The sequence below is a fragment of the Erinaceus europaeus genome, chromosome 3, assembly GCF_950295315.1.
Source record: "Erinaceus europaeus chromosome 3, mEriEur2.1, whole genome shotgun sequence".
Classification (NCBI taxonomy): domain Eukaryota; kingdom Metazoa; phylum Chordata; class Mammalia; order Eulipotyphla; family Erinaceidae; genus Erinaceus; species Erinaceus europaeus.
In genome coordinates, this window is record NC_080164.1 from 22,955,725 (window position 1) to 22,982,147 (window position 26,423).

The following is a 26,423-nucleotide window of genomic DNA, read 5'->3' on the forward strand; positions in this document are numbered from 1 at the left end:
GATTGAACCTGAGACCTGGGAGCCTTAGGCATGAAAGTCTGTTTGTATAACCATTATTCTATCTCCCACACCCATCTCTCTCTTCTCTACCTTCCCCTTCCCTCTCAATTTCTCATTGTGTTATCAGTAAATTAAATTTAAGTAAACAAACAAGCAAAACAAATAGGAGGCCAGGCTGTGGTGCACCTAGTAGATGTTACTATGTACAAGGACCCTCTCTCCATCTGCCCCTTCATTCTCAATTTCTCTCCATCCTTTCAAAGAAGAGAAAATGTAGTAAAAGGAAAGAAAAGAAAAGAAGAGAAAAGTCCCCCAGGAGCAGAGGGCTCACAGTGTAGGCACTGAGCCCAGCAATAACCTTGGTGGCAATAACAAAAAAGAAAAGAAAAGAGAGGGCCCTGGTGGTGGCGCACCTGGTTGAGCACACATGTTACAGTGTGCAAGGACCCAGGTTCGAGTCCCCGGTCCCCACCTGCAGGGGGAATGCTTCACAAGTGGTGAAGCAGTGCTGCAGGTATCTCTCTGTCTCTCTTCCTCTTTATCCCACCCTCCCCTTTTGACTTCTGCCTATCTCTGTCCAATAAATAAAGATAATAAAAATGTTTAACAAAGAAAAGAAATTTAACTAAAAGTATGGGAGAACTAACTTTTTTTTTTTTTTTTTTTGCCTCCAGGGTTATTGCTGGGGCTTGGTGTCTGCACTACAAATCCACTGCTCCTGGAGGTCATTTTTCCCATTTTGTTGTTCTTGTTATTGTTTTCATTGTCACTACTGCTGTTGTTGCTGTTGGACAGGACAGAGAGAAATTGAGAGAGAAGGGGAAGACAGACACCTGCAGACATGCTTCACCACTTGTGAAGCCACACCCGTGCAGGTAGGGAGTTTTGGGCTGGAACCAGGATCGTTACGCTGGTCCTTCTGCTTTGTGCTTCTTCTTCTTCTAGCATTTGCCCTTCTTCTGTAGCCAGTCAACAGCGTCAGGTTGAGCCTGAGGTAAAGTTTCGAGACCTCCTTTGAATCTGCTTTGTGCTGTGTGTGCTTAACCCACTGTGCTACTGCCCGGCCCCCGAGAGAACTCTTTTAGGGGGCAGTCTCCTTAATAAAATATGGTGACTAAGTTATAAATAAAAGGTTCTCTTTAGGGGGCTGGGCATTAGCGTAGCAGGTTAAATGCACATGGTGCGAGGCACAAGGATCACTCAAGGATCCTGCTTTGAGCCCTTGGCTCCCTACCTGCAGGGGGGTAGCTTCATAAGCAGTGAAGCAGGTCTACAGGTGTCTATCTTTCTCTCCTCCATCTGTCTTCCCCTGCTTTCTTGATTTCTCTCTGTCCTATCCAGCAATAACAACGATAATAATGACAACTACAAGGGCAACAAAAGGGGAAAATCACCTCAGGAGCAGTGGATTCATAGTGTAGGCAAAAAAAAAAAAAAAAAAAAAGTTCTCTGTAACTCAGCAGGACCACTAAGTTTAGAACTTCTGGAGTTCTCTGAGTGGAACAACAATAACAACAAACAAGTCTCCTCAGAAGATGTGAATGGGTGAGATGATGAAAGCAGGTGTTGCGGTAAGACCATTTCCTGAAGCTGCATAGACCCACAAACCACCCTGTCCAGGTTTCTGGATTCTTTCTCCAGAGTAATCAACAACAACAAGGGAAAATACCAACCTGGCCTGTGCAGTCACTCATTATCCATGTGACTCATGATCTCAGGGCTGGAAATTATCCACAGGAAATGATCCTGCGAGGTCCCCAGTGGTGAGCGTCTCTGATTTACTCCAATCTGACGTGACCTGGAAGACTGAGCAGAGACAGGTCACATACAGTCCACAAATCCAGTGCAGCTTGGAGAGGAAGTGGGAGAGAATGAAACCAGAGATTATAATGTGCAGGCTCTGAAAGTGTGTTTGCCTGGCTCCAAGCATCATGTGGTACAAGATTTTTTTTTTTTTTAAATATAACCTACCATGCACTCTACCCTTATTCCTTCCATATTCACAGTGTAGAGTTGTGAAGCACTGGCACCAGGTACCATGCTCTTTGGGAATCACTAGTGGGCATCTATTCAATACTTTGTGGATGACAGGAACTTTCCAGTAAAGGAGAAATTTAGTCATCTAAGCACACTGCAAAATTTGGAAGCCATCTAGCAATCTTGGGCACATTACAAGTGGAAATAAACAGCCATCTGTTGGCCTAAGCAAGCTTGACAAATGCTGTCATAATCCTCAGACTTACTTTCTTGCTTGAGTGAGAAGTGAGAAGTCTCTTGCAATTTGAGTGTACTTTTGAATGAAACTAAAGCAGCAGGTTCAAGCATAGTAATTCTTTGGTTTTACTTTCTTGTCCAGACCACAAACAGTAGCATTTGGAAGGTCTGCACCTTGAAAGGTCTTGATGGATACTCAGGAATGCAATGTCTCTAGGGTAACCGAGTTACTATGATGAATAATGTGGATTAGGGATGAGGCAACATTTTTTTATATAAATATTTTTAAATATTTATTTATTCCCTCTTATTGCCCTTGTTGCTTTATTGTAGTTATTATTGGCTGTTGTTGATGCCATCATTGTTGGATAGGTCAAAGAGAAATGGAGAGAGGAGGGGAAGACAGAGAGGGGAAGAGAAAGATAGACACATGCAGACCTGCTTCACTACTTGTGAAGCGACTCCCCTGCAGGTGGGGAGTTGGGGCCTCGAACCAGGATCCTTACACTGGTCCCTGCACTTAACCCACTGCGCTAACGCCCAACTTCTGAGGCACATTCTTTCTCTGTTTGTTCGGGACAGGAGATAATCTCACTTTCCTCTGAAATCTACCAAAAAAAAAAAAAAAAAAAAAAAAAAGGAAAGGCACTCAGTGAATGGTAAATGCATTTGGTCTCAGTGTGGTGTGGGGAGAGGGTGGTGGGCAGTTTGGGGAACAGGAAGACAGTTTCTGCTCTTCTCTAGTAAGATGTTGCCTCTGGGAAATACAGCTCTAAAGCTGACAGGTCTGATATATTGCATAGACTCTAGGACACTGGATATTTTCCAAGAAAACTTCTGGAGTTGGACATTTTTGTGACTAGCCCCAAAATTTTCACGTTTTCTGAGAGTCCTTCTGTGTAGCCTAATAGCAATAAAACACATTCCTAGCTAGAGCTCTGGGACAGGCTGTCCTTTTCCAACCTGTGGATGCTGGGTGAGGAGGAACTTATTAACTCATGCCATTTTCAGTTTGGAGAAAGGTCTGACATGTTCATTATTAGGATCCACAAGCACATCTATGCGAGATATTACGATGTCAACATATGCCTGTGGGCCATCCTCTTGCTGTGAATGTGGTCCTCAATTAAAAGAAAAACTCACTTGTACAGTTCAGATTGCTCCATATTACAACAAAGGTACAGAGACTTGAATACATCAAGATGATATAAGAAATTTTCAAGTTTTTAAATGGATGCTTGATGGGGCCAGTTGGTGGCTCATTTGGTAGAATACACCTGTGACCATGTGCCAAGGTCCATGTGCAGGTGTCCAGTCCTCCCGCCCCACAGGGGCAGGAGGGAAGCATAAGCACTCCTGCACGTGTTTCTCCATCTCTCTATTTCTAGCCCCCTCTCCATCTCTCACCTTCTGTCAAAAGAAAGAAAGAAAAATGTTCACCAGGAGTGGAGACATGGTAGATAAAAGAGAAAAAGAAAAAAGAAAAAAACCTGGTAGGGGGGAAATAGATGTTTGTTGAGACCTTACCTGGTAGAGTGTATGTCTTATGGGTGTGAGGGCCCCTGGGTTTGAAGCACAGCACCACACAGGAGCACCTGAAGAACTCCACAGACAGTAGAGCAGTGTCTCCTCCTTCACCCTGACAATCGCTTCATCTCAAATAAAAAAAGAATGAATAAGCTGAGCCAGGCAGGGCACTCCACAGAGGTGTTACTTATATAGGAGGCCCTGGTGCTGCATAAAATATTGAAAAAGTAGATGTTTGAAACTTTGTAATTAGTACATTATCAAATAAAGACGACCATACTGAAAAGCAATGTTAGGCGGCTGGGCAGTAGCGCAGTGGGTTAAGTGCACATGGTACAAAGTGCAAGGACCGGCTTAAGGATCCTGGTTTGAGCTCCCAGCTCCCCATCTGCAGGGAGGTTGCTTCACAGGCGGTGAAGCAGGTCTGCAGGTGTCTATCTTTTTTTCCTCCTCTCTGTCTTCCCTTCCTTTCTCAACTTCTCTTGGTTCTATCCAACAACAACAACAGCTGTAACAACTACAACAAGGGCAACAAAATTGGGAAAATGGCCTGCCGGAGCAGTGGATTTGTAGTACAGGCGATTACCCTGGAGGCAAAAAAAAAAAATTAAAAAAACAAAGCAATGTTAGAATTCAGAGAAGAAAGTATTATATTTGAATCACAAAAACATTTCTGCAAGTGCTCACACTGTTTTGGTTGAGAGAAGAAAATAGACTGGGGGCCTTACATATTCCTTGAGTTTTAGTGAAGTTCTCCAGTATGTTTCCTAGTCACTGCTACCTTCACAGCATTTTTTTACCCTTTCTCTTTCAGAGTATTCTAGGATATGTTAAGATGAGGTTTAAGCATGTGTCATGTGTACGTTTCTGGGTGCAGTAAATAATTGTTATCACCTTTACTAGGGAGGAGGTATCTATTTTCATCAAGTTGCCTGGTGAGAATGTTCAGATTTGATGTGATGAATGATTCAAGAGTGCTCAGATAATTAAATAAATACATGCATGCCCTGCTTCCCAGGCTAGAGATTAGAAGCAAATGTTGAACCAAAGCCACTGAAAATGAGATACTGTGGTGAGATAAAGATGGGCAAGGCTTGAAAATGCTGCACTTGAGAAATCCCCACAAATCACCACAGAAACCAAGGAGGTACTTCTTCTAATTTTAGTGCCCAACTGGGTTTCACTTACTATTTCAGCCCTTCAGTGTCTTTACTGTGACTTGCGGATCCATCAGGACAATACCTGGTAGAAATGTTTGGGTGAGATAGATGGCCACTCTCAGGAACAATGAGCAGAGATGTGGTTAAGCTGACACACATTCGTTTCTTTTGAAGGAATGAATGAGTGAATGCAGGCTGCAGTCTGAATCCTTGTCCTGCCTCACTGATCTCCTAAGATTCTGCGCATCTTTCTTTTTAAGTTTTTGGGTAAAGATTTGTTTATTTATGAGAGAGGAGGAGAAGGTATGGAGAACCAGAGCATTATTCAGGCATATTTGATGTCAGAGATCAAATTCTGGTCTTTATGCTAGAATGTCCAAGGCTTTAATCTACTATACCATCCCAAGTTGCTCTTTCGTTTTCTTCTTTTCCTTTTTTCCCCACTTCATTTCCTTTTTTTTTTCCATTTATTATTTTGTCAGCCCTCCAGTGTCTTTACTGAGACTTGCAGATTCATTAGGACAATGCCTGGTGGAAATCTTATTTATTTATTTATTTATTCCCTTTTGTTGCCCTTGTTTATTGTTGTAGTTATTATTGATGTCATTGTTGTTGGATAGGACAGAGAGAAATCAAGAGAGGAGGGTTAGACAGAAAGGGGGAAAGAAAGGTAAACACCTGCAGATCTGTTTCACCGCTTGTGAAGTGACTCCCCTGCAGGTGGGGAGCTGGGGCTCAAACCGGAATCCTTATGCCAGTCCTTGCTCTTTGTGCCACGTGCGCTTAACTCACTGCATTAACTCCCGACTCCCTGGAAATCTTTGAGTCAGATAGATGATGGCCACTCTTAGGAACAATTTTCAGGTGTGGTTAATATGACACATATTCATTTTTAATCTTTCAGAATGAATGAATGAATGAATTATTGCTGGGACTCAATGTCTGCATGGCTCCACCACTGATCCCAGATTTTTTTTACCTTTCTGTTTCATAGAAAGTGACAGAGATAGAGAGGGAGAGGGAGACTGAGAGGAGAGACACCTGCAGCACTGCTCCACCACTCATGAAGCTTCCCCTGCAAGTGGGGACTGGGGGCTTGAATATGGGTCTGTGGGCATGGTAATGTGTGTGCTTTATCACTGCTGGCATTTATTTAATTCCTGAAATCTGGCTCCACACAGTCCTTTTAAATATGTGTTGCATGTTACACATTTCTTTTTTATCACTTCATTGGAAAAATGATGATGTACAATTCTTGTACTGTCACATGTGTATAATTTCTTGTCTCCCCATAATAGGTTCAGCACACCACACAAATGTAGCTAACTGATGGGAAAGAACATAACTGGACAGATTGGATTGTTCATCAAGAAATAACTAAGTATATCCTCCCTATAAAATCGATGCTTCAGAGGAAGAAGTTGATTGTAAAATCTTCATTTGAGAAAATGTGAGACTAGGTCACAGTAGAAATGAAATTTGAAAATTTCTCATTTAAAGAGCCCACCACACATATAAAACCACCTAGTATAAGACAAAGGAGACACACCATTCAGTGGGGTAAAGAAGGTCTCTTCAACAGATGTTATGGGGAAAATTGGACATCCACATGTAGAAAAGTGAAGCTAGACCATCACCTAACACCATACACCAAGGTCAAATCAAAATGGATCAAAGATCCAGATAGTAGAGAAGAAAGGTGGTGAAACTTTGCAGGGTCTTCACATCAAGGATTTATTTGGAGACTCAATGCCCTGGGCATGGGAAATAAAAACAAGAGTAAATAAATAGGATTAGATAAAACTAAAAGCTTCTACTCACCAAAAGCAAACTACAAAAGGGCAACCAGGCAACTGAGTAAATGGGAGAAGATATTTGTACATCACACATGAGAAAAGCTACTGATATTAAACATTTATATAGAATTGACACAGATCTACAAAAAGAAGTAAAAATAACCCAACAAAAAGTGGTCCAAAGAACTAAATACACAGTTTTCTAAAGAAGATATACACATGGCCCACAGACACATGAAGAAATGTTCTACTTCTGAAGGAATCATGTTAAGTGAGATAAGTCAGAAAGAGAAGGGTGAATATGGGATGATCTCACTCATAGACAGAAGTTGAAAAATACTACCATGATGCCAACCTGGGCAGACAACCTCACCAATGTCTCCTGGAACCAACCTCCCCAGAGCCCTACCCCCCTAGGGAAAGATAGAGACAGGTTGAGGGTATGGATTGACTTATCAATGCTCATATCCAGTGGAGAAAAAAAAAATTACAGAAGCCAGACCCCTGATCTTCTGTGCCCCATAGAGATCTTTGGTCCATATTCCCAGAGGGATAAAAAAAAAATAGGGAAGCTTCCAATGGAGGGGATAGGATATGGCACTCTGGTAGTGGGAACTATATGAATTATACCCCTCTTATTTCACAGTCTTGTCAATCATTATTAAATCACTAATAATAAAATAAAGAAATTGAAAAGTAAGGAAACACCAAGCAGAATTCGGACTAGGTTTGGTGTGTTGCAACAAAGTAAAAGACTTTGGGGTTGGGAGTGGGGGGGAGGATACAGGTAGAACATGATGGCAGAGGAAGATGTAGGGGAGGTTGAATTGTTATGTGGAAAAATGAGAAGTGTTACACATTTACAAACTACTGTATTTTACTATTTTAGTGTTGACTGTAAATCATTAATCTCCCCAACAAAGAAAAAAAGAAAGAAATGCTCTACTTCACTTATCATTAGAAAAATGCAAAAATTAAAAGTATACAGAGATACCATCCCACAACTGATAGAATGGCTTATATCAACAAATTAGGAAATGTTGGGTGTTGGAGAGATTGTGGAGGAAAAAGAATTCTGTTACACTGCTAGTGGGAACACAAACTGGTACATCCCCTTTGGAAGAATATGTGGGCAGTCCTTAACAAAATAAAAATGGAATTACCCTATGATCCAGTAATACCACTCTTAGGCTTTTATCCAGTGGTCACTCAAATACTAATTAGAAGAGACATATGCATTATTCACAATAGCCAAAGAGTGGAAGCAGCCTAAATGCCCATCCACAGATGAGTGGCTAAAGAAGTTATAGCATACATATTTAGTGAAATATTACTCTGCAATCAAAAAAGATGATGTTGTGTCCTTTAGGCCAAAATGGATGGAACTGGAGGTGATTACATTTAGTGAAATAAGTAAAGAGATGAAAGACAACTATCAGATGGTTCCACCCATATATGAAATCTAGAGATTGGATACACATGTACTACAAAGAAAAAAAAAAAAAACCAGGAAGAAGCAAACTGTTTCTGACTTTGGAAGAACTATGGAGGAGCTGGGGGCTTGAACCTGGATCCTTGCACGGGTCTTTGTGATTTGTACTGTGTGTGCTTAAACGTGTGTGCCATTGCCCAGCCCACTAGCTTCATCCCTAACTAACCATTTCCTTTTCTTTTTTTAAAAATTTCTTTATTGGGAATTAATGTTTTACATTCAACAGTAAATACAATAGTTTGTACATGCATAATAGTTCCCAGTTTTCCATATAACTATACAACCCCCACTAGGTCCTCTGTCATCCTTTTTAGAACTGTACTCTCCCCCACCTACTCCAGAGTCTTTTACTTTGGTAAAATACACCAATTCCAGTTCAGGTTATACTTGTGTTTTCTCTTCTGATCTTCTTTTTCAACTTCTGTCTGAGAGTAAGATCATCCCATATTCATCCATCTGTTTCTGACTTATTTCATTTAACATGAAATTTTCAAGGTCCATCCAAGATCGGCTGAAAATGGTGAAGTCACCATTTTTGATAGCTGAGTAGTATTCCATTGTGTATATATACCACAGCCACTCATCTGTTGTTGGACACCTGGGTTGCTTCCAGATATTGGCTATTACAAATTGTAATCGCTACTAAGAACATATGTGTACACAGGTCTTTTTGGATGGGTGTGTTGAGTTCCTTAGGATATATCCCCAGGAGAGGAATTGTAGGATCATAGGGAAGGTCCATTTCTAGCATTGTGAGAGTTCTCCAGACTGTTCTCCACAGAGGTTGGACCAATTAACATTCCCACCAGCAGTGCAGGAGGGTTCCACTGACCCCACAATCTCCCCAGCATTTGCTGCTGTTACCTTTTCTGATGTATGGCATTCTCACAGGAGTGCAGGAGTGAAGTGGTATCTCATTGTTGTCTTTATTTGCATTTCTCTGACAATCAAAGATTTGGAGCATTGTGTTTCTCAGCCTTTTAGATTTCTTCTGTGGTGAATATTCTGTCCATGTCTTCTCACCTTATTTGGATAGGTTATTTGTTTTCTTGTTGCTGGGTTTGGCAAGCTCGCTATATATTTTGGTTATTAGCCTCTTGTCTGATATATGGCATGTAAAGATCTTCTCCCATTCTGTGAGAGGTCTCTTGGTTTGGGTAGTGGTTTCTTTTGCTGTGCAGAAGCTTCTTAATTTGATGTAGTCCCATAGGTTTATGCTTGCTTTAGCCTTCTTTGTAATTGGATTTGTTTCACTGAAGATATCTTTAAAATTTATGGAGAAAAGAGTTCTGCCAATATTTTCCTCTAAGTATCTGATAGTTTCTGGTCTAACATTCAAGTCCTTGATCCACATGGAATTTACTTTTGTATTTAGTGAAATACTGTGGTTCAGTTTCATTCTCCTGCATGTTTCAACCCATTTTTTTAACACCATTTGTTGAAGAGACTGCAGTCCCCATTTAATAGTCTGGGCACCTTTGTCAAAGATTAGATGTCCATAGGTGTGGGGGCTTCCTTCTGGGCTCTCAATTCTACTCCAATGATCAGTGTGTCTATTCATGTTCCAGTACCAAGCAGTTTTGATGACAATGGCCCTATAATACAATTTGAAATCTGAGAGTGTGATGCCTCCAGTTCTATTCTTTCTTCTCAAGATTGTTTTGTCAATTCTAGGTCTTTTCTGGTTCCAGATAAACATTTGTAGCATTTGTTCCATTCTTTAAAAAAAATGTCATTGGGATCTTGATGGGGATAGCATTAAATTTGTAGATGGCTCTGGGTAGTATATTCATTTTGATGATGTGAATTCTTGCTATCCATGAACATGGAATATCTTTCCACTTCTTTGTGTCTTTTTCAATTTCCTTGAGCAGTGACTCGTAATTTTTAGTATACAAGTCTTTCACTTCTTTGGTTAGGTTTATTCCTAGATATTTTATTGTTTTTGTTGCTATAGTAAAAGGAATTGATTTCTGGATTTTAACTTCTTCTACCTTAGTGTTTGCATAGAGGAATGCCACTGACTTTTGAATGTTAATTTTGTAGCCTGACACCTTACTGTATTGCCTGATGACTTCCAAAAGCTTCTTGCTGGATTGCTTAGCTTTTTCATGTCATCTGCAAATAAGGAGAGTTTGACTTCTTCTCTTCCAGTCTGTATGTATGCCTTTGATTCTTTTCTCCTGCCTGATTGTTGTGGTAAAAACTTCCAACACTATGTTGAATAGCAATGGTGATAGTGGGCAGCCCTGTCTAGTACCTGATCTGAGGGGAAATGCTTCCAGTTTTTCACCATTGAGTATGATGCTGGCTGTAGGTTTGCTTTATATGGGCTCCACTATCTTTAGGAATTTCCCATCTTCCCTATTTTTTTGTAGTGTTTTGATCATGAAGGGATGTTGGATTTTATCAAAGGCTTTCTCTGCATCTATTGATATGACCATGACATTTTTGGTCTTGCTTTGATTGATGTGGTGGATCACGCTGATAGATTTATGTATATGAAACCAAACTTGCATCCCTGGGATAAACCCCACTTGGTCATGATGAACAATATTTTTAATATACAGCTGTATCCGGTTGGCTAGAATTTTGTTTAATATTTTAGCATCTATGTTCATCAAAGATATTGGTTTGTAGTTTTCTTTTTTGTTTGTGTCCCTGTCTGGTTTTGGTATCAGAGTGATGTTGGCTTCATAGAAGCTGGAAGGGAGTATTCCAGTGTCTTCAATCTTCTGGAAGGCTTTTCATAGAGATATTAGTTCTTCTTTGAAGATTTTGTAGAATTCATTTGTAAAACCATCTGGTCCAGGACTTTTATTCTTGGGAAGGTTTTTGATAACTGTTTCAATTTCATTAGCAGTTATGGGCATGTTCATGTTATCTATTTCCTCTTTACTGAATTTTGGAAGTTTGTAGGTATCTAGGAAATTGTCCATTTCTTCCAGGTTCTCTAGCTTGGTGGCATAGGGTTCTTTATAGACGTCTCACAGGGTATGTTATATTTCTGCAGTGTCTGTTGTGATATCTCCTCTTTCATTTATGATCTGTTTTAATTGAGTCTTCTCCCTTTTTTGTTTTGTGAGTCTGGCTAAAGGTTTGTTCATTTTCTTCATTCTTTTGAAGAACCAACATTTACTCTCATTGATCTTTTGTATGGTCATCTTATTTTCAATGTTATTGATTTCTGCCTTAACTTTAGTTATTTCTGTCCTTTTGGTTGTTTAAGGGTTCCTTTGTTCTTTCATGTGGACTTGAGTAAAATGTGTATTCCAGTTTCTTGGGATGAATGACTCTGAAAATCTCCAATAGTTATAGTTTATCTATCTCCTCATTTAGCTCCCTCATGTCTTTATTCATTTTCTGCCTGTATGATCGGTCAAGTTGAGAGAGTGGGGTGTTGTAGTCCGTACTACTGTGTTGCTGTTAATATATTGCTGTAACTCTTACAGGAGATGTTTGATGTATTTAGAGGGCTTCTCATTGGGTGCATAGATGTTAATAATTGTTAAGTCCTCTTGATTGACTAATCCACTGAGCATTAAGTAGTGTCCATCTCTATCTTTTAAAATTTTATTTATTTTAAAGTCTATTATGTCATATATGAGAATAGCTGTTCATGTCCTTTTTTGTGGGCCATTGGCTTGTATGATAGTTTTCCATCCTTTCACTTTAAGTCTGTGTTTGTCTTGTTGAGATAGGTGGGATTCCTGTATTCAGCATATTGTTGGGTTGTGTTTTCTGACCCATCTTCCTACTCTGTGACTTCTAATATGTGAATTCAGGCCATTGACATTGATTGATATCAAAGATTGAAGATATTTTAATGCCATTCTTGTAGATTTTTATAGTGTTCTGACAGATGGCATATTTATGGTGGTCTGACTGTTTATAGGAGACCTTTCAGAGCTTCTTTCAGGGAAGGCTTGGTGATAGTTGATTCTTTCAACTGTTGCTTGTCTGAGAAGGTTTTGATGCCTCCATGTAGTCTGAATGACAGTCTAGCAGGAGACAGTTCTTTTGGTTGAAAGCCTTTCTCATTGAGCACTTGATAGATATCTTGCCATTGTCTTCTGGCCTGTAGTGTTTGTGTGGCGAAGTCTGATGATAATGTTATGAGTTTTCCTGTGTAGATGACTCTGTTTTTCTTTTTCAGCCTTCAGGATCCTTTCTTTACCCTTATTCCTTTGCATTCTCAATATGATGTGTCTTGGTTGTCAGTCTAGCTTCGCGGGCAGGAGACAGACGACTAGGGACTCATGGCTGAGTGGTACACAGTTCAGTCTTTATTCATGTGGATCGCAGCGCAATCTAAGCTATCTCTAATCACATTCATGTCCTTCTATATCCTGAGGTGGAAGAGTCAGGTCTGAAGAGGATGCAGGTAGGATAGGGGGTGGGGAGAAGGAAAAAGCATGCAAAACAGTGAGGATTAAACCAATGCCCAGGAGGCAGGGCAGTGCTTAGTTAACAGTGGTTATGTAAATAGAATACAGTGTTAAGCAGGGGGATTAAACCATTAAAACAGAAGGGGTCTTAGAAGCAGAATTTAGAAGCATACCAAAACTTGGTGTCTTTAAGTCTGGGTTAATTCTGTTTGGGTCCCTCTGGGCTTCTTGAACTTTTATATCTTTTATGTGGTCTACATTAGAGAAATTCTCAGCTATTGTGGCCTGAAGAATGCTTTCTTCCCTTCCCTTTCTTTCTTCCTCTCGTAAGCCAATAATGTGTATATTATTTCTCTTGAAGTCATCCCATAGGTCTCTGTTGTTGTTTTCAGTATCTCTTAATCTCTTTTTGAGATCTCTTACTTCTTTTTTCGTTGTCTCTAATTTGTTCTCGATCTTGCTAATTCTGTTTTTCAGCCTCATTTATTCTATTCTCTCTCCCCTCTGCTGTTTTCTGGAGTTCATCTGTTTTGTTACCTGTTCTGAAACTGTTTTAGCTTGTTCAGCTAGTTGTGTTCTCAGCTCAGCTATTTCAGCTTTCAGCTCTCTAATAACCTGAGATAATTAATGTTTTCTTCCAGGGTCTCACTGGTTGTTTCTGCATCTGATGACAATTCTTTCAAACTCTTTACCCACTCCTGTGTTTATTTCCTTAACTAGTGTTTGGATGTTGACCTCATTATTTTGTGCTTCAACCTTTGGGGGCCTTTTAGCTGGACTCTTGTCCTGGTTTATTTCTCCAATATTTCTTCTTGTTCGTTTAACCATTTTGTATAGTATGTTATGAGGTCTCTCTCTTAGTACTTTTCAAATTACTGATCACTCTTGCCTGGATTAACCTGTGTCTATGTAAGGTACTTAAAGGGTTCACAGTTGTGGAAATTGACAGTTGTTTCAATATTATTTTAATCCCTGAGCTGGAGCTTAGAAGGTTTAAGAGGCTTAAAATCCTCTTTTGTTCCTTTTCTTCCCTGTAGGCTATGGGAGCCTGAGGGCTTTTAAACTATAAGTAAGTTTCTTAGCTTAATAATTGACTCCTCACCAAGAGACAAAGCAGGGTGGGCAGAGATAATCCAGTGGTTTGCAAAGAGACTCTCACAGCCCTACTGCTAGGCCACTGAGGTATAGATGTTCTCCTGAATTTCCTGGTTATTTCTCTGTCCCCTGGTGTTAGCCCAGGGCCTCCCTGGGATTGCCCCAGATTCTAAAGGCAGTAGCAATGGAGATTCACAGTTTCCATTTCCTTGAGACACACGTGTTTGCACTCACTGGTGATTTGGTGGGTACCTGGAGTTGTTCTAATCCTGTCTTGTTATGCTCCCAGGTGGTCTCCTTTGGTATTCCTAGTTGACCAGGGAGAGGAGAAGAGAGAAACACAGCTGCTGCTCCATAGCCCCACCTCCAGAAGTGTCCCATTTCCTTTTCTGTTTTTTGTCTTTACCCAACCAATCAGTGATATATGATATATATATAGAGAGAGAGAGAGAAATGAAGAAGGGAGGGGAGGCAGCGAGAGGGGCAGGGGAAGGGGAGGGGAGGAGGTGAAGGGCAGGGTAAAGGGAAGGAAAGGGGAAGGGGAAAATGCAAGGTGGGGAGAGGTAGAGATTGTACTTCCAGCTCACAGCCTTCACAGTTCTCTCCATTGTCCTGCTTATCTGCCCCTTCATGACCCTTCTATCACCTGCAGGGCTCTCTGCTTCCTCTGCTCAGGACAAACTCACCCAAGCTTTGGGGGCTGCTCCATTCTGTAAGTCAGGTCTTGATTTTTTTGCTCCTGCTGACACTTTCACAATGCCCAGAATAATCATCATCTCTGCTCCTGCAGGGACACTCCCCTCCCCTTCACCCCCAGATCCTAAGTTTCCCCGAGATCACAATCTTGTGCCTGAAAGATACCTCTGTTTCAGCCAAGGTGCTAATTACAGTGTCTGGCACCAAAATTAGTGTTTATGAAATAGATGGCAAAATGGCTGAAAGAGGCATTTATCCTCTTTAACATAAATCTCTACTAAATATTTAAAGCATATTATAGACTTGACTAAATACTGTTGTGAAAATCTAGGCATATGCCTGGAAATTCCATGATGGGCATAAATACAAAGAAAAAATTCGAGACAAGACTAGAGAAGAAAACCAAAGCAGAAACAAATTTCAAGTTGATAATAGAACCATAACCATGGAAAGATAGCAAATACACTTCTGAAGGGGAGTGGGGGTGGGTACAAAAGACAAGAGGCAAGTTCTAAGTCTTAAGAAACTACTGGAAAAAAAAAAAAGAAAGAAAGAAACTACTTGGGGGGGAAACTAATGGGGAAGATGGGCAAATAGTTCACTTGGGTAGTGCACTGCTTTGCCATGCTAGTGAGCCATGTTGGAACTGGAGGAAGCTTCAGTGCTGTGGTTTCTTTCCCTCTCCCTTTCTCTGCTTCTCTATCTTTATCTGTAAAAGTCAGCCCAGAGCAGTGAAGCTCCAGGGATGACACTTTTTTTTTTTTTTTAAACCTACATGGGAGACAGAACTTCTCTTGGTTTGGTAGCACAAACCAAGCAATGTAAAAAAGGAAATGAACTGAGTAAGAAAGTCTGCCTGGAGGAGTTTGGACCATATAGCCATTTGAAAAGAAGCCAAACAGACATACTGGGAATGAAGGGAAACTTTCTCGAAAGAGAGAGAATTTTTTAAAAAGTATGTGCAAAGCATCATGTCCTGTAACACCTGAAAATACTACAATGTTGGGAGTTTGGGATTTCATATATGCATTTGAGGGCAAGGGACATAGTCAACCCATATCACAGGGGAACTAGGAGAAAAAAGTTCATGTCCCAACAATATGACCCTGGTGGAGTCAAGCAGGGAAGAAGGGACAGTGTGAATGGAAAGGATGTGGAGGACCCTTTTTTTTTTTTTTTTTTTGCTATGCAAAAGATTTGAGAGCTAGATAAGAGAGGGGAAGAGTTTTGACTTTGAGATGGGGTGGGGTAGGGTGAGGTTACGTGACCAGTCTTATGATTTGGAAAGATTGACTTGGAACCAGTAGAGAGAAGAGATAGACAAGAGTCAACCCAAAATATGGCAGAGCACTAGGGAGGGCAGCTTGAACCTGGGTGTGGTGGTGAAGAGCTGGGGAGAGGCTCAGAGGATCACATTTGGGAAGGGGAGGATCAAATTTCGATTAGGAAAGATGTTGAAAGAAAGTTCTAGAAAATTTTAGAAATACCCAGTGGACTCTCGTTTCTAGACGTTTGAAGATTTGTCACACAGAGATCCTACACAGTCTTAATCTCCTTAATCTTCTTTTCAGCAGTTTTAAAGCATTTAGCAACCCCTTGTCCTCCATATGCAAATTGTTAATCTTTTTTGCCTCCAGGGTTATCCCTGGGGCTTGCCACTGGCACTACAAATCCTGCTCCTAGTGGCCACTTTTTCCATTTTATTGGATAGGACAGATGGAAATTGAGAGAGGAGGGGGAAATAGGGAGAGAGAAAGATACCTGCAGACCTGCTTCTCTGCTAGTGAAGCTTCATTTATTTCATTGTGATTTACAGTCAAAACTTTTTTCTTAAAAATATTTATTTATTTTATGAAAGAGAGAGAGAGACACCAAAGCACTGCTTGGCTCTGACTAATGGTGGTGCTGGAGATTGAATTTGGGACCTCAGAGCCTCAGACATTAAAGTCTTTTTGCATAACCATTATGCTGTCCCCCAACCCAAAATCTTCTTCAAATGATTTTTGTTTGTTTTCTTGGGAATGACAGAGTAACATTAAGACTTTGTTCAGGTTAGAGATGATGAAAGTGAGCCTCAGAAATATTAAATGGGACCCAGACACTACTGAAATGGTTTGACTGCTTACGTTTTCTCTTTTCTTGTACTACAATTTCTTTTTACATGTATAATGAAGCTAATGACTTAGATGGGAAGCAGGGAGACATCACCACTCCTGAGATTTGTTTCTCCTTTTAGAGAAAGGAAGAAATATTAACTATGGGAGAAACATCTGGAGAAAAAGCAAAGGGCAAAGTCGTTTAGTGGAGGCTTTGGCTTACAGCTGTGTACACTTTATTGAAATCACTTGTAAAACATACTTTTGGGGGCCGGGTGATGGCACACCTGGTTGAGTGCACATGGTACAATGTGTAAGGACCAAGGTTTGAGTCCCCAGTCTCCACTTGCAGGGGGAAAGCCTCACAAATGGTGAAGCAATGCTGCAGGTATCTCTGTCTCTCTTCCTCTCCATCTCACCCTTTCTCTCAGTTTCTGGCTGTCTCTACCCACTAAATAAATAAAAATAATTTAAAAAAACATACATTTTGACTCCTATGCTTTACTTTTAACTGATTCCTGGAAAATATGTACTTCCAAATGCCTGACTCAAAAGTGATTTCATACAGAGATGTGTACTAGAAAGCAGAAAAACAGAAGCAGCATGTTTTTACTTATATGACAACATATTATGACTTTATTATGAAGGGAGAGATTAAGACATCTTTAAGTGGATGTCTGTCTGTCTGTCTGTCTGTCTACTAAAACAGCTAACTAATGTGGCCTGGGAGGTGGCACAGTAAATAAAGTGCTGGACTCTGAAACATGAGGTTCCTGAAGTCCTGAGTCCCAGCGTCACATATGCCAGAATGATGATGTGGTTCTATTTTATTACTTAATATATGTATATATATATATATATATATATATATATATATATATATATATATATATATATATATATATATACATATATATATATATTTTTTTTTTACCAGAGCACTGCTCAGCTCTGGTTTATGGTAGTGCAGGGGATTGAACCTGGGACTTTAGAGCCTCAGCCATGAGAGTCTCTTTGCAGAACCGTTATGCTATCTACCCCTCACCCTAAAAATTTTTTTTTAATTAGCTAGCATCAAGGTGACATGAAAATTTTAACTTTTAGTTGTTGTTGGTACCAGGGCTTCACCACCCCCAGCTAATTTTTTTCAGATAGATAACACGGCAACTAAAGCTTCCTCCTGTGTGCTAGGAACCAGGCTTAAACCTGAAAGGTGCCCATGGCAAATCAGATACACTATCCAAGTGAGTTATTTTGCTGACCAAGAAATTTAACTTTCAGAGCTGACCAGTATTGGTGAAATCAGATAGCAATGGCAATAATAAAGTATTGTACAAGGGCTTTCATTTATTTCTCTAAGTGATTATGCATGAGGATCAGTTCCTTGACTGTAGGTTACTGGTATCCAGCCCACATTCACTTCTCATGTTCAGGTATTTGCAGCTACTTCACCCTCTGACATGCCTGAACTCAGTTGGTTTTTTCTGTTTTAGTTTTACACAAAACATAGTTACTCCACTGTAACCCCTTGCAGGGAACCTGCCTAGACTTTTTAGGCTGAATCCAGTTTCTGTGCTCCTCTAATTCCTTGGGCATAATTCTCTGACGCTAGACTTGATAGGATTGTGGTTTTATGATCACAGGTTTATAATCTGTATCCTGCAAGAGAACTAGGAGATAGGGGATGTACCTCTCTAGTCCAGAGCTCAGTACCTAACATTTATTAGAGGTTCAGTATCAATGGCTCTTTTTTTTTTTTTTTGCTCAACCAGACAGGTCTTGATCTGAGAATGTACGGATTTCACTGCTATAGCAGTTCCTGTGTAGAAACTTGGAGCTCAAGTTCTACAGTCCATTCCCAGACTTTTCAGAGACTGCTAGCTCCCAGACCTACATGAAGGGGTGGATTGGGAGAGATTCTTTACTCCAGGGCCTGGCTGCCTTCAGCTCACTTCCTCTGGCTTCAAAGAGACTTTCTGGTAGTGCCTTCATTCCTTCAGAGTCTCCTTCAGAGTGTAGATTCTGTCCTGTCATCAGACCTCAGTGGGAGCATTTCTAGTAGTTTTATTTACTCATGCCAGTTACTAAAAATATCTTCTCGTTCTTGCTGGGCACACAGGGACTGAGTATGTTTGTTCCAGTACCAAGTAGTGAGTGAAAGGAGAACCAGTTTACAGTTCCTCTTATAAGCCCTCTTTGCATTGTTTGGTAACAATTATGTGATGAGCTTTAACTGCAGTTTATTGATTTGCTTCCCTGGGGAGGGGACTAGCTTTCTGGAGGTCAAGCTCTCAGCTTTGTTGGTTCTGAAGAACATTTTTTAAAAGATTGCTTTCTTCTCCTGTCACTTCTATCATTTATCATTACCACCATCACTATCATCAAACTCACACAGATAGAAATGAACACAGAGAAGGAAATAGAATTCACTTCAGGAGATTTGGGTATAATATTGGACTTAATCTGAAGAAGAAAGCATTGATCTTTAAAAAAATTATATAGGTGGGGGTTGGGCAGTAGCATAGTGGGTTAAGCAACATGGCAAGAAGCGCAATAACCCACGCTAGGATCTGCTTCCAGCCCCGGCTCCCCACCTGCAGGGGGGTTGCTTCACAGCCACTGAAGCAGGTCTGCTGGTGTCTGTCTCTCTTTCTCTCCTCCTCTATGTCTTCCCCTCTTCTCTCCATTTCTCTCTGTCCTATCCAACTACTACAACAGCAATAACAATAACAACAACAAGGGCAACAAAATGGGAAAAATGACCGCCAGGGGCAGTGAATTCATAGTGCAGGCATCACCGAGCCCCAGTGATAACCCTGGAAGCAAAAAAAAAAAAAAAGTCAACTTCAGAGTTAACACCTCCTAGTTCTGGGTCTTACTTTGGGATATAACTCAGTCTGAAACCTGGAGTCGCTGTAGTAGGTCAGAACCTTCCACATTTCTGAATGTGTCCATCTGAATGGAAACCTTGGAACTTTTAAGTGTTCATGTGTCATTTTTTATGTATTTTTTTGAATTATCTTTATTTATTGGATAGAGACAGACAGAAATCTAGAGGGGAGAGAGAGAGGGAGAGAGACAGAGAGACACCTGCAACACTGCTTCACCCCTTGCAAGGCTTTCCCCTTGCAGGTGGGGCCCAGGGGCTTGAACCCAGGTCCTTGCACATTGCAACATGTGCGTTCCACCAGATACGCCACCACCTGGCCCTGATGTGTTATTGATTTTTTTTTCCTTCCATATTCAGCTCCAGCCAAATCCAAAGAAAACTCCTCATTTGTTGGACTCGGGAAATCCATGCTATTTATTACTAAAGCTTCTTCAAGATTCTCACTTCTCATCGAACATACATCAGGTCACTGCAAATATATTCCTTTGGTTGCCGATACTAAATGCAAATAACCAAGAGAAATAACCATCCAGCTTAACTCATTTGTTACAAACAAAAAAAAAAAAGGAAGGGAGACTTGTAAGAGTAGCTCTGAGCTGGTTATTGACTTCTTGCTCAGGAATTGGTACCAAGGAGTCCCTTAAGGCCAGGCTAGCTGTAATAATAATGGTTATTCGTTCCCAGACAGGAAAGCCTGTGACAGAATGCTTAGAATCCAAGTGAAGGGAATGGCAGCATGGGCTATAGATAATGCCTCGGAACTGAGCTACTACCAACATCTAATATTTGTGCGGATAACCACTTATCATTAAAGAAATACAAATTAAAGCCACAATGAGCTATCCCCTCACACCTGTGAGAATGGCCTACAGCAACAAAACAGGAAATGACAAGTACTGGAAAGGATGTGGAGAAAGAGGAACTCTGTTACACTGTTGATGGGAATGCAAACGGGTTGCAGCCCCAATGGAAAACAGTATGGAGAGTCCCTAAACAAATACAAATGGAATTACCTTATAATCCTGCCATACCACTCCTAAGCATCTACCCAAAGGACATGAAAGCATTAATTCAGAGGGACATATACACCCCATATATTCATAGCTGTTTCATTTACAATGGCCAAGGAGTGGAAACAAACTAAATGTCCATCAGCAGGTGACTGATAAAAAAATAGAAAAAAGGGGAGGGAGGGTGGTGGTAAACTGAGCACACTTGTTAGCATGAGCAAAGACCTGGGTTCAAGCTGCTAGTCCCCGCTTGTGGGAGGGGAAGTTTCATGAGTGGTGACACAGTGCTGCAGGTGTCTCTTTCTCTCTCCATTTTTATCTCTCCCTTTTGTTTTAGCTTCCCTCTTTTTCTACCTAATAAGTAGATACTTAAAAAAAAATATTTGTGCGGGCAGTGGAAAACACATGCAGCTCTGGAATCCTAAGTTGTTGAGTCTGGCTTTGTGACTTAACTAATAACATGTTAAGGATTTAGACATTGAACTTTTGTATGTGTCAGTCTCTTCACTTGTGAAATGGGAATTATACTCAGTTTTCAGCTCATTACCATCTCCCCAACTTTTTTTCTTGACATCAGGGTTATTACTTTTTCTTCCCACCCCCTCCTTTCTCCTCTTCTCTTCTTCCCTTTTACGTGAGAGACAAGACAGAGAGGAAGAGAGAGGGAAAGAGATCAAGAGAAGAGGAGACACCTGCAGCACTGCTCTACTGCTCATGAAGCTTCCTCCTTACAGGTGGGTACCAGGAATTTTAACCTGGGTCCTCCTCATGCATGGTAATGTGTGTGCTCTGCCAACTGCACCAACATCTGGTCCTTCCCCAACATTTTTTTAAAAATTTTTTTAAATTTATTTTATTTTATTTATTTATTCCCTTTTGTTGCCCTTGTTGTTTTTATTGTTGTAGTTATTATTGTTGTTGTCGTCGTTGTTGGATAGGACAGAGAGAAACGGAGAGAGGAGGGGAAGACAGAGAGGGGGAGAGAAAGATAGACACTTGCAGACCTGCTTCACCGCCTGTGAAGCGACTCCCCTGCAGGTGGGGAGCCGGGTTCGAACCGGGATCCTTATGCCGGTCCTTGTGCTTTGCGCCACCTGCGCTTAATCCACTGCGCTACAGCCCGACTCCCTCCCCAACATTTTGTAGATCACATTTTATGCTGCTCAGCTATGCCACCAGCAGGCAGTGTTTTAGAGACTTTTATACTGCATTTACTAAAATCCTGAAAAGTGCTGATCACTAATACTCTCACTCTCACTAATTTTAAAAGAGCTCTTTGCAGGAAAAAGGACACAGTAACAAAAAACAAATAATCACAGAAAACCCCCATTACCATATCTAGTAAGCCCATTCAAAGTGTGAGAGATGGTTAGGTCTTCTCTTCAAAAAACACGAATAGAACAACTATTTAGTACAAAAATTCTTTTTGTAAGTTGTTATCTATGACCACCTGTGGCCAGCAGTTTTGTATTCTTTAAGTCAGATAATGTTTCCTTGCAGTGCTTGCTAATCCTCTAGCAGAGACCCTCAGACTCTTCCTTCTTTCCTTATTTAGGCAGTGGGGAGATTGTGAGCTCTGAAGCCCAGCCCAGGGGTGGAGGAGAGTTCTGTGTCAGGTATAAAAGATGGGAGAAGGGTGACAGGGGCGCGCTGCTGCCTGATGGCCACTGTTGGCAGCACGCCCTTTTGCAAAAAGAATAAATGCCTTGCTTCAACTCCTTATTTTTTGCCTTGATAAGTAATTTTAATTGGACATCACTGACAACAAAAGTGAAAATGTGAAAATCACTTTTAGAACTGAAAACATCCAATACTAACCATGGCTACTTCCTACTGTCATTGTTCCATAACTTTTGTGGTTAAATGGCCTTTGTGGATTGTTTAATAATAAATAATATTACATTATTCCTATGTGTGGGCTAGCTTATTCTCTGCATCAGCATTATGAGCTCTCTTCAGACTTTGCTGTAAACACCAGCCTCATTTCTAACATCCACACGATGCCAGTTGGTTTGTGTATATGATTCAAATACCTTGGAAAGTAGTGGAACATGCTGAGAAAAGGAACTAATTGGAGAAAGTAAATTAAAAAGAGAAATCCACAGAGCTGAGAGTTCATATTAAAAGAAATAAGAAATGGGCTTGGGGAGATGGATCTTAGACTAACATACTGCTTGATTATAACTGCTTACTTAACTTTTGGGGGAGTATGAAAGTGAGAACTGGGGTTGAGTGGTGGTGAGCATATATTAACATGTACAAGGACTAGGGTTCAAGTTCCTAGTTCCCACCAGCAGGGGGGATATTTCACAAGCAGTGTTGCAGTGGTCTCTCTTTTTCTGTGTCTCTCTCCTTCTCTGTCTCCATCTGTCACTCAATTTTTGTCAATGAAATAAAGTAAACACCAGGAGCAGTGGAGTCATAGTGCAGGCACTGACACAGCCATAGTCCTGAGGGCAAAAACAAAGAAACAAACAAGACAAAATGATAACTACACAGCCTCTTCTTCATCTGGAACCACAGTCTTTCAAACTTCCAGTTCACCTCAGTCATCTGTTTTCAGAGATTGGGTGAACCAGAAAGACAGTGTTCAAGAAGGATGACTGTTTCCACTGGGCCGAGGCATTCCAGGCCAGAGGCAGCTCTCAGAGCTGTGCTTGTGGTCTTATTCAGGTAGAGACGTACCTCTCAACTGCCGGAATTCCTTAGCTAGAATGTGTCCTCTTAGATAACCGGATGTACTCCAGAGGACAGTGTGCAGCCTGCAGTGCCAGCCCAGTTCATCAAGACCTGCCTGTTTCCTGCCACTGGGTTCTGGAAGCCCAACCCTTTCACAAGGATTTATGATTATTTTGCTGCTGTGAGACCCAGAAGTAATACAGTGGGTTTTGATTTTAAATAGTTTTATTCTATTATTGATAAATATTTATTGTAATAAAAGTACAAAGTAAATTATTTTTAAATCCTTTAAAAACTATATTTCCAAACATCTGCTATCAATGTCTTAGCAGAAAAAAAAAAAGACTGAGAATTGCTTATAGAGTGTTCCTTCTTCCAGCTCATCTCACCTTGCTCAGTGTCTGGTGTCCTCAGTATTTGCCAATTGAATTAATTGTCCTGCAGAATTTTGTTGGGGTCCCAGAGAACAGAATCACAGCACTTTTAACAATCTCCAGTCTGAGGTGAGAAAGGGAGTCCAAGCTAGCACATTTTCAGACAAGGAATGTTTTGATACTTTAGCCTTTGGTCCTGCAAGGTTTGCTGAAATTATCACTTCTTCTTCTTCAAAGTAACTTCAAAGTTACTCACAATGGATTTAGGCTTGGAGAGAAGGCCCTAGGCTCCTTATGGAGGGTATGTAAATACCAAACACTTAAGTGGCCATTTAAATACATCCACATGCTCTTCAGACAGTTGTTCTTCGTGGATTGGCTTATTTCCAATAGAACTAATGTTACAGGTTCTAATAGATTCACTTCACTTGAAGACTATCTGCTGAAGACTTACTAGAAATTTTATTTCACCTTTAATTTCTGCAACCTTTGGCCCATGGTCCCTCCTTGTCACTTGGTCTGCTTGCTGGGGGATCAGTCTGCATCTCTGGCAGGACCTGACCTGACTTTGGCTGGAGAAGTTGCAGAAATGGGATCCCAGTGCTGGCCAGGCCACTGCCCGCTCTGCTGCTCTAATGTCACAGTGATTTTTCTTGTTTCCTTTCTCTCATTTTCCACAAACATCGCTTCCACTCACAGGTACACATTGGTCCTCCACCTCAACTTCCCTCTTCAGTATTGGGAAGGAACTTTAGTCTTCAGATATTGGCAAGGAAGAGGACACACAGTTATGGTGGTGCTTCTGGGACCTTACACATGTGCAACACCACAATTCCCAGGTCAAATATTATTTCTCTCTTTCTATTGTACATAGAGAAACACAAAGTAGGGGTTGGGGGGGAGGGTGTGTGTGTAGGGGGAAGGGAGTTGCTACAGCAACACTCCACCATCCACCAAGTCCCCCCTGATGCTGTCTATGGTACTCCAGTGTGGTGCTGGGACTTGCACATGCCAAACTCAGTTCACGGGTGAGCTATCTCCCAGCACCCCAGTGGGTACAATTTATGCTATCTCATTATTTCCTTAAACAATCTAGTAAACATCATTAATGGTATTTTCCCCAATGGAGGTGAAACTCCATCTAGTTATCTAAATATTGAAAGCTTTTTTTTTTTTAACTCCAGAGATTCTGAGTCAAGATCCCAGCCTATTCATTGACCTCACTTTCAGGATAGGTGCATGGCATTAACTCCTGGTTCTTTTTTTTTTTTTTTAAAGAATTTATTTATTTATTTATTTATTTATTCATGAGAAAGATAGGAGGAAAGAAAGAACCAGACATCACTCTGGTACAAGTGCTGCTGGAGATGGAACTCAGGACCTCATGGTTGAGAATCCAATGCTTTATTCACTGCGCCACCTCCTGGACCACTGATTAACTCCTGGTTCTCTTTCTCAGTTGGGTGCATAGTTTTGATTGTCCTGGGCACACTCACATGTACTGTTTTGTTTGGAAGGCAGAGGCCTCACCAACCATAGTATGAGTCTTTTTACTGGGTGAACTCATCATATACTTTGAAAATTATACCCAGCAGAACTCTGTTACCTTTTTAGAGCCATTTTCTCCTTAGAAATGATTCAAAGCCTGGGGGAAATTTTGGTTTATTGTGTCCTTTTCTAAATTGGAGAGCAATGCTTTTTATTGTAGTCAGAGATACCTATCAACACTAAGGCAAGACCCAGAGCACAGGGAGACTAAACAATCTGGACTAAAATAACATTGACATTCATGCTAAGAAAGCCAGGACTGGTTCAGAGTCAGTACAATGACCCCACAGCAAACTGATGTAGAGGGTTACTAACATTTCCAAGTTTGTGTTTAGAATTTTATAATGAATAATTACTCTTTATGGATATCTGTACCAAAAGAGTATTTTATGTTAAGTGCCTTAATTTTGACAAAATGTAAGTTTTTAGGTTAATCAGAGTTAATTTAAAAAATCTACTTGATCTTTTATCAAGCTTCACTCAAGATGTGGCAAAGGAGCAGATTTCTTTTTAAAAAACTTTAGGGAGTCGGGCTGTAGCGCAGCAGGTTAAGCGCAGGTGGCGCAAAGCACAAGGACCGGCATAAGGATCCCGGTTTGAACCCGGCTCCCCACCTGCAGGGGAGTCGCTTCACAGGCGGTGAAGCAGGTCTGCAGGTGTCTATCTTTTTCTCCTCCTCTCTGTCTTCCTCTCCTCTCTCCATTTCTCTCTGTCCTATCCAACAACGACAACAACAATAATAACTACAATAATAAAACAACAAGGGCAACAAAAGGGAATAAATAAATAAAATAAATATTAAAAAAAAAACTTTATTAGTGATTTAATATTGATTTACAAAATTATGAGACAGCAGGGCTATAACTCCACACTATTTCCACCACCAGAGTTCTGTGTCCTCATTCCCTCCATTGAAAACTACAGACTACATCCAAGATCACAGATATGAGTTGACTATTTCTAAAACTATCTATATTTATTTATATCTTTGCCCATTTTTTCCTTTGGTCCTGACTTCTTTTCCTTTCTAATCACACCTACTACTTCTGAGTGCTCCTATTTATTATTTATTTATTTATCTTCTCTCTCTATGGGACCTGATGGAATTGGAGTTTAGAGCCCTCTCATCATCTTTCCCTAATATTTCTTGCCCCCTGGGAATATGAACCAGAATTCTTTATGGAGTACAGAAGGTGGGAGTTCTGGCTTCTGTAATTGCTTAGAAGCACATTTTATCCTGTCTCACAACTGAGTGGCATAAAACTGTGTGAATATACCAGCTGTTGAACTGATGGGCATTGGAACATGGGCACTCAACCCAGCCAGTGTTGAACTGATATGATCACTGAGAATAAGGCTTGTAAAATATTTGCATTTAAAACTTACCTCCTTCTATATACTAGTAATAATACTAAACCAATAAAATCATATTAAATCAATTAATGTTTAATACTAAGC

At 40.6% G+C, this 26,423-nt stretch overlaps 1 protein-coding gene across 4 annotated transcripts in view; it reads left to right on the forward strand.

Annotated features, from left to right (window-relative positions):
• The window catches only part of RASGRP3 (RAS guanyl releasing protein 3), a 127,793-nt gene that overhangs the window by 50,016 nt on the left and 51,354 nt on the right, over window positions 1-26,423 (forward strand). Inside the window, exon 2 of one of the 4 annotated variants that reach the window (XM_060186861.1) lies at window positions 23,423-23,546. The exons of the other annotated variants lie outside the window; for them this stretch is intronic. The gene's annotated coding sequence lies outside the window, so the exon portion shown is untranslated. The remainder of the gene's footprint in view (window positions 1-23,422; window positions 23,547-26,423) is intronic. 4 annotated transcript variants of the gene reach the window in all.